Source organism: Lygodium microphyllum, chromosome 14 (assembly GCF_053477565.2).
Source record: "Lygodium microphyllum isolate KBCC chromosome 14, Lygodium_microphyllum_v1.1.10, whole genome shotgun sequence".
Taxonomy (NCBI): Eukaryota; Viridiplantae; Streptophyta; class Polypodiopsida; order Schizaeales; family Lygodiaceae; genus Lygodium; species Lygodium microphyllum.
In genome coordinates, this window is record NC_141148.1 from 11,086,677 (window position 1) to 11,094,752 (window position 8,076).

Here is an 8,076-nt window from a genome sequence, read left to right on the forward strand (position 1 = left end):
CAATAGGGTTGGTTCTTCCATGTAGGCTTTTAGTCATCATGTAGACTGGCACTAAGGGTGTGTCCTTGGATTTGCCGGTTGCCTTGATGGCTTGTTTGTACTCCTTAGTATCTGAGAACGGTAGGTCAATGGTAGCAAGAACATTCATCCAATCTCTTCGTCCTTAGGGCACGGGATATACTTGGTAAGAGCCCCATAGGATCTCCTAATTTGGCCGTCACCCTTCAATATGGTGGAGATGGCATCTAGGTCAACCGATGTAGTTTTCCAAGTGTCCATCTCTACTCTCACAACCTCTGTTTGATCGCCTAAGAAGATGAGACCATTGCCCGAGTCCTCTATGACTCGCGTTGCGCATCCAGAGTCGACCTAACAGGATGTCGTAATCCACTCCCTTCATGACTATGAAGTTAACAGAGAACTGGATTCCTGCGATCTTCACTGGCCAATTTTTCAACCCTTTGAATGGTTTCACCTTCATTCCGTTAGCTAAGGTGATGTTGAACCTAGCAGTCTTGATCGGTGGGTTACCCCAAGTTTGGAGTACTACATGGCTTAGCACACTCACTTCCACCCCTGTGTCCACGACCCCCTTTCTGGTGACATTGCCCAGTAGTGCTAAGACTGGATGGACTGCATGCATTTCCGTGCCTTTCCAAAAGGCATTAACGTGCAAGGATCTAGGTATGGAGTGTAGTGCTAGATTGGATATTTGAGTTTTTGCATCGTGCTTAGGCAAGTCTATGGTAATTGGCTCATTTGGTTCTTCAACCCACTATTTCAGCTCTAGCCATAGTGTTGGATGCTGCCTAAGTAGGTCGCCTAAGCTTAGAGTTACAGGGGTGGTCACCAGTGTATTGAGGAGGTTGCTAGTCACTTGCCTATCTCCTAAGTCTACGGTTGTTGGCCAATGGCTTTGACTGGTTTGTTGTCTCAGAGCATTTAAAATTTCTCTAAGCAGCCCAGCTTGTGATGCCATCATCTTTCTTGATCTTAGTCGTGGGAGAGATATTGGCATGCTTATGCTTGAGAGATCATTGATCTCATATTCTAGTATGGGCTCAACGTCCTTTAAGTGCTCTTGGGTCTCCTTCACCCACTCTTTTACCTTCTTGATGACTTCGAGTTGGCACTTCGGGTTGGGGTACTCCCTAACCTTAGCACTTTCCTTTTTAGCCATTCATGGGGCTGACCTTAGCTCTCTCTTGGGGCAGCGCAAAGAAATGTGTCCTAGGTGATTGCAATTCCAACACACAATTGGCTCTTGGGTCTGTGCTCCTAGGCCTCTGCCTCTCCCCCTACCTAATGCCATCACTGGTACTGGTTGACAATCTATAAGGATTGTGTTGCCTTCCTCATCATACGATACATATGGAACATATAAGGCTCGTCATCGCTAGGCTCGTGGTGAAGTGGAGTATCACTCGGTGGGCGGGTTACGTAGGGTCCAAGTGGTCTAGGGATACATGTAGGATTTATTTCCATCCTAGGGATGGGCAGCTTAGCATCATTAGGTGTTGGGAGAGCCAATGGGGCTCCCCTAAAGAAGTTCAATGGCCTGTTCTCAAGGTAGGGTTGATTGTAAGGCTGTGTGTATGGGAGTCTCTGAGGTAGTCTACAATGCATGGCGTCATGACCGAACCTACCACAATTAGTGCAAGGTCATGACCTAGGGTCCTAGCACTTGGTTGGCAAGTGGTTCTCGCCACAATGCACGCATTGGATATGTGGGCATGTTGGTCATCTCATCATCTCTTGTAGTTTGGTTATGTCCATCCTAATCTCTGCTAGCTATTATCTTGAGTTAGTGCCCTTCCCCTTGTCTTGTGCGCTTGGGCTTGCTCTCTCACTTGGCGTTGAGGCCCTCTTAGAACTCTTGGTACTGGACTCTTCTCGATTTGAGCCTCTAGAGCTTGTTTCCTTAAGTTGGTCATCCACTCTAATAGCTTCCTCAAAGACCCTTGCTATTGCATCTCGTTGCAAGCTCGAGTTGCTGGCCAAGACTTTGTAGAGCTCTTCACTTTCTATTCCATTGATGAATATAGTGGATACTGCTCTTTTGGTTGGTCTCTCGCCCATTGAAATTCTCTTGAAGAGGCTTCTCACCTAGGTCATATAATCTCGAATATCCTCTCTTTCTCTCTCTACTTGACGTTCATGAGTCGCACTAGCAGGTTATCGGAGTACCTAGGTTCGGAAAACTTCTTGATAAAGAGATTTTTCAAGCCATTGAAATTGGCATACTCTCTAGTATCCAAACTTGTGTACCAAGTCCGACTCTTATCACCTAAGCACAGTCCAAAAGCTTGGGAGCATTGAATAGGATCGGTAAGGCCGTTGGCCTCACAGACATGCTCAAATTGTTCCAGAATCGTTGTTTGCTTGGTATTTGTCCAATTGCTTCGCCACCACAGGGATTTTCAATTAGCTCTTAGGACCTTGATTAACCCCTAACACTACTAGCAGTGATGTTGCTAATGCTGCAGTGCTTTGCTTTACTATCGTGCTATCTAGCAGTTGCTTCATCAGAAGCTCGCTTAGTGTGAGATCTCCCTCTAGCACTCCCTCGCTTTCCGATCGATTTCTTCCTGGTAGGGATAACACTCTCTGGATCTCTCATATTTCCAAACTCTGGCGCAAGCTCCTAGTTTGGTGGTCCTGGTTGTACGGCCTTGCAGAGCCTTGCGAGCCAGCTTTCTCTCTTCCTCAAGGTCTGCTATGATGTCCTCTATAGGTCTATCACGGTGTTCTAGCTGGGTTTGAACATCGTATTTGTGCACCAACTATTGGAGGCCTTAGGAAAACCACCTAGGCCCAGTTCTTCATTGCTTCTATAGCTTGAGCTTCCCTCTTCCATGTCCCAAGCTTCTTGTTCTTCCAGGTCATCAATCAAGTTGATAAGGCCGGGTAGATCCACTTCCACAATAGTGCTTCTCCTTGTTGCATCCGTCTTTTTAGATGTGTTCTTTGCTTGGTCCTACTTTTGGGGATTCGATCATCCTTCTATGCCTCGGGGTCTTCTTCTACTGGTAGGTTCCTTCAAAGTTTTATGTTTGAGTGAGTTCCTTGTTAATTGCAAGCGGTCCTCAACTTATCCTCTCTCTATGCGTGTGTGTGCAGGTGTATTCTTTTCAGTGCACTGTGCACAACCAGGCTTTTTGCTCTCCTCAAGTGTGTTTCAAGTGCTGGAAGTTAGAGTGAGTGAGAAAACAACGTGTGTGCAGCTCCAACACCCTTGTCTACAGGTTGGCTTGATAGAGTCGTGTGTTCGATTTCTAGTTATTCTCACCGACTTCTCAGGTTTTTCGCTGCGCTATCCTGTTTAGCTCATTCGGGGTCAAGTTGGAATCTTACAATCAACCCACAACACTAGACACTATTCCAGACTGTTCGGCCATGATTTCTAGGTCTGTAACTACCTGTGAGGTGTTCGGTGGGTTCTTCCGGTGCAGGTCACACTTCTTGTTAGTTGGGGTTTTCCAAATTTCTAGATTTTCTTTCTTAGGTTGTGTCCGATTTACTAGTGTCCAATTTTGAGAATCGGATGTATCCTAATCAAGAATCGGTCATCCAATTTACTAGTGTTAGATTCTCAAAATTGGATAAGGGTGCTTGGTTTGATTGAATGTATGTCCTATCGAACATAATACTGGGTCTGATTCTATGGTCTGATTGCGGCGATTAGACGGCTGAGCATTCAATCGGATGGGGTAGTGTGTCCATTCCTTCTCGTCTAATTTTTGGAATCGGACAAAGGTGGTGTGTCCGATTAGGGAATGGTCCTCGGCTTGGTGTTGGTTTGATTTTAAAAATCAGACCGATCACTAGGTCCAATTCTGGGAATCAGACACTATGGGAAATGTTCAATTCTACCGACTGAAAACACGTCAATCATGTTTTGCCCAAAAATATTCACTTAAATGTTGCTAGCGCCTACAAGAAATTCCAAGAATCAAGGAGGGGTGTAGGCCAAGGGCATCCTATACTTGAATCTCACTGAAAGAGCTGACATGCTCTAATCGATTCAACATAGTCTTGTGACCTGCAAGCTCTCTCTCTCTCTCTCTCTCTCTCTCTCTCTCTCTCTCTCTCTCTCTCACACACACACACACACACAAATCCAGGACTGCAAATGAGGTCTTCCTTGGTCACTCAAAACCTTAAACCTTTGCTGGCCAACACCTTAGCCTTCTCGATCACTCCATTTGTGACTCCGAGGCCTTTGAGCACTCTTTTTTTCCCATTCTTCCTTGTTATTGCCATGTTTAGGACTGTTTTACAACAGTGAACCTTAAGCTTCCCACTCTGATTTCTACCTCCTAACCTACTCTAAATGCAACAAAAATCAAAAGCAATGTACTGAACATATTTCTCCTACTAAACCAATCACAAAAAACCAAAAATACTTGTATCATGGATTAAAAAGCCCAAAACCTCCTATCTATCTCAAGCGCCGGTTCGGGGATGAAACCCTTACTTTGATGCTCCATTTGAAGTGCGCAAGCGCTCAAGCTTGAATTCGTTTGTCCCAGCAATGGAACCAAAATGTAGAGGTAAGCTCAAGCTCAACCGCCAAGACCTATGAACTGCTTATTGTTCAAGTATTTCAAGTGAGCATTAATGGCTACCTCTCACATAGCCGACATGCCATCTCCCTCCACAAGTGTAGTGAGCTTACCTTAATGCCTGATTGAGTTGCTTCCTCTCTCAGCCACTCCGATAGCTCAACGATTCATGATGCACTCTCAAGCATCCTCAAGCCTCTTCCTTCAAGCTCCATCCTCCATAGCCACGCGCGAGATGAGAGAAGAGACAAGAAGAAGAGATGGTGGAGGGCTTCACCTCCAACTCTCATCCTCACACACTCTCTCCCTCACTCACTCCTACTCCCTCCCTTAAGCACTCACAATCAAGCGAGAGAAGAAGAAGAGACCACTTTGCCACACACCAAAGAATGAGCTCTCATTCACTTTTTTAACTTTATATACAAAACCCTAAATCCCTTTTGGGCGATCGTCCCCTTATCCCTTTTTGTACATGGCTGGTTGTAGTCTACGCCTTTTTTTCCTTATTCTTCTATCTTCCTAGCTTCCTTCTTACCACCCATCTACCTTTACAATTTGCACGGGTGAGAGCTTGGTGCTCTTTTACATAGGTTTTGGTTGTGCCTTTACATTTAAAGGTGCGCCTTCTTGCTTTTGGCTTCTTAAGGATTCCATCGTTGCATCTTGTACTCCTGCTGGTTGTTCCCATGCTTTTAGATTTCTTTTGGACCCACTCTCTTGTAGGGTGCCTTTTCCTTTTTTCTGCCTTGCACTTTTCCTCTTGATGCCCCATTTTTTGCTTCCTTCACTTTGCAATAAACACCCTCATAGAAAGTGGTTTCACTCATATCAAAGTATGATTGGATTTGTCCATTTGGACAAGGACCTAGCATTGGAGATAGTTAGTATTGGTGATGTTTAATTGCAGTCTGGCTCAAGTTGCATGCTTGCTCTTCATGATATATATTATGTGCCGGCTCTCACAAAGAGCCTCATCTTTGCTGGCAGTTTGGATGATGTAGGTTATGTAGTATATTTTGGTGACTCCTCATGGAAGATTACCCATGGGAATCTTGTCATTTCATGTGGTGCTAAGTCTAACACTCTCTATCCCTTGCTTGTATTTGGGCCAGTTGGCCATATTCTAGTGGTGGATGTAGTTCCACATGTATCTCTTTGGCATCATCACCTTGGGCACCTATCCTTGAAAGAAATAAAAATGCTTACATGTTTGTAGTATCTTTCGTTTCTTGACTGTAAATATTCTGAGTCTTGTGATCATTGTTTATATGGCAAGTAGATATACATTACGTATAAAAAGTCTAGTATGACATGCATGGGTGAGCCATTGGCTCTTGTTTATTCAGATGCATGTGATCCCATGCCTTGCAAGTTGTTAGGTGGCATAAGTATTTATTACTTTTATTGATAACTATATGCATAAGGTCTAGGCATATCCTATTAAGAAAAAATATGAATTCTTAGCTACCTTTTAGCGTTGGCTTACTTTGGTTGAGAATGAATTTGGGTATAGGTTGAAATGCCTAAGGTCAAATAATGGGGGTGAGTATATCTCTAAATCCTTTAAGCAATTTTGTGATAAGAGGGGTATTAAGCATCAGTTGACGCCTACGCCCCATCCAAGAATGGTATGGTTGAATGCATGAATATGACAATTCAAGAGCGAGTTCACAATATGCTTAGCCAGGCATGCTCACCATAGTATTTTTGGGTTGAGACAGTTACTACTATCTTACACTTGATAAATTGGTCCCCATACACTACTGTTGACTAATCAGGTTGCAAAGGAGATATAGTCTTGAAAACCTCCCTCATATGTTCATTTGCTTGTCTTTGGTTGTGAGGCTTTCTGCCATGTACCCAAGGACAAGCGCAATAAGCTAGATCCTAAGTCTAGGAAATGCAACTTTCTTGGTTATGGGGATGTAAGAAAGATGGTCTATCACTATAGGATTTGTAAGCTTGGAAGGTTATCTGCATCCATGATGTTGTTTTCCATGAAAAGAAAATGCATAAATAACTAGAGCATGTTGTTGAGATATGCAAGGTGATATTTCAGGAGAAGTCTCCTATTACTATGCAACCAACTAGATATCTTGTAGCAACAATAGCTAATGCCCTGGTGGCCCAGGTCCCTGATTCTCCATAGAATGTACAAGCCCCACATTCAGCGGTCTACTCGAGATAGATGATAACTTGTGTAGTTTGAGCTCTCTATGGATTATGTTATGGTGACAGATGTTAGTAAGTCTCTTACTTATAATGAGGCCATGCGCAAAGGTGATAATCACTCTTGGGAGAGAGCCATGCAATTAGAGTTTAACTCACTGCAAAAAAATCATATGTGGGATTTGGTTCCTTTGCCTAGTGGCAAGTGTGATTTGCCGTGCAAGTGGGTATACAAGTTGAAAAGTACCATTGGATAACCCAAACCGATAACCCAAGCCGAGATACAAGGCCAAATTAGTTGCTAAGGGCTTCAAGTAGGAACATGGTGTGGACTTTGATGAAGTCTTTTCTCCTATTGGAAAGATGACTACCTTACGCTTGGTATTGGCTTTGGTTGCTCATTTTGACTTGGATCTTTATCAGATGATGGATGTTAAGATGGCTTTTTTTAATGGGAACTTGCATGATGAGATTTATATGGAGTAGCCTACTAAGGGATTTACAAAACATGGTAGGGACCACCTAGTATGCAAATTGAGAAAGAGTCTTTATGGTGTGAAGCAAGCACCTAGGGAATGGTACCACAAATTTGATGCTTTTATGCATTCACAAGGATATTCCCGTAGTAATATAGATTTGTGTTTAACATGATATCCTTTCTGTGGATGATATGTTGATTATTGGGAGTGCTCATAATGAGCTAAATGCCTTGAAAGGTCAACTCAAGAAGAGATTTGAGATGAATGACATGGGACATGCCTCACATATTCTTAGGATGCATATTATTATGTGTGATCGCTCTTAAGGGCTTCTCTACTTGTTCATAGAAGAAGTACATCCAAAAGGTTATTTAACAATTTCATTTGTAAGATGTTAAGCCTATTGGCTGTCCTTTACCTTCTCACGTAAAGGTTAGTCAAGCCGATTATCCGTAGTCTGATGAGCAGAAGGTCGAGATGGTCTAAGATCTCTTATGCATTTGCAGTGGGAAATTTGATGTGTGCCATGATAGCCACTTGTCTTGACATAGCATTCGTAATGGGAGTTGTGGCATGCTATACGGCTACACTTGGCTGACAACATTGGGATGTTGTCAAGGGTATCATGAGGTACTTGAAGGGTATCATGTCACTAAAAGAATAAAGAATAAAGTGACAGTGATGGGCACCTGCCACTTACAATATTTGTGTGTGCGAGTATATGGGTGTTGTTAGTGTAACTAATACAAGGGCTGCCACCTACAATATACAGGTGTGCGAACATGCAGGTGTTTTCAATGTAACGAATATCCTTTCTGTGGATGATATGTTGATTATTGGGAGTGCTCATAATGAGCTAAATG